This window comes from Nipponia nippon, unplaced genomic scaffold (genome assembly GCF_047370975.1).
Source record: "Nipponia nippon isolate SJK-2023a ecotype South Korea unplaced genomic scaffold, ASM4737097v1 scaffold_37, whole genome shotgun sequence".
NCBI lineage: Eukaryota > Metazoa > Chordata > Aves > Pelecaniformes > Threskiornithidae > Nipponia > Nipponia nippon.
In genome coordinates, this window is record NW_028262355.1 from 593,812 (window position 1) to 594,864 (window position 1,053).

Below are 1,053 nucleotides of genomic sequence, written 5' to 3' on the forward strand. Positions count from 1 at the left end.
TCTGTGAGCTGTGCAGGTTTCTGGTGTGGTGCTTTTCTGCACGGGCAGGGCGAGGACCAGCAGACTAGGGCAGTGAAGAGATCCTATGATAGTTTAAATCCTTTCAGATCCTCTGGGAAAGCCTGAAAAATCAGCATCTGTGCACCGCAGCCATTCACAGGACCTGGCTACCTAGCCTGCTGGATTGGGGGCAAGCTTCAGTGCTCTTTTTCGTATGGGGAGAGCAATGAAATCTCTCTGCTGGAGAGCATCACGGCCGAAGATCTCTGGAAGGTGAGGTATGGGGTGGGACACCAGGAAACTGCAGGTTGACCAAACCAATACCCTAGACTTCACCTCCCTGTCCCCTCCCCTGCGCAGAGGTGCCCTCCCATCCATAATTTTGGTAGGTGGCCTTCCCTTAGCCAGGGATTTGGGGGCATGCACTACCTCTGTGGGTGCAGGTCTTGCTGCTTCTCCCACCACCCTGATGTGAGCAGTGTCTTGCTAGGGGTGTGGGGAACAGGGAGTGAGACCGTTCGTGTTCATGGAGGAATGCTGCATTGCTTCTAGGCCTTTTGGTGAAGATCAAGTGTAGTATCTGTTCTTATCAGTTTAATATCTAATTTATTTGCATCCTGGCTTGTAACAGGAATCGTGTGGCCAGCAGGAGCAGGGAGGTGATGGTGCCCCTGTGCTGGGCACTGGTGAGGCCGCCCCTCGAATGCTGTGCTCAGCGCTGGGCCCCTCACCCCAAGAAGGCCACGGAGGGGCTGGAGCGTGGCCAGAGCAGGGCAGCGAGGCTGGGGCAGGGGCTGGAGCACAAGGCTGGGGAGGAGCGGCTGGGGGAGCTGGGGGTGCTCAGCCTGGAGAAGAGGAGAGGAAATGGCCTCAGGCTGCGCCAGGGAAGATTTAGTTTAGATATCAGGAAAAATTTCTTCGCAGAGGGAGTGGTCAGGCACTGGCACAGGCTGCCCAGGGAAGTGGTGCAATCACAGTCCCTGGAAGCGTTCAAAAAATGTGTGGATGCGGTGCTTAGGGATGTGGTTTGGAGGTGGACCTGGCAGTTAGGTT

General features: G+C 55.9%; 1 pseudogene; it reads left to right on the forward strand.

The window, feature by feature from the left end:
• Nucleotides 1–541: 541 nt before the first annotated feature.
• Nucleotides 542–640, forward strand: LOC148053774 (U2 spliceosomal RNA; annotated as a pseudogene).
• Nucleotides 641–1,053: the final 413 nt, after the last annotated feature.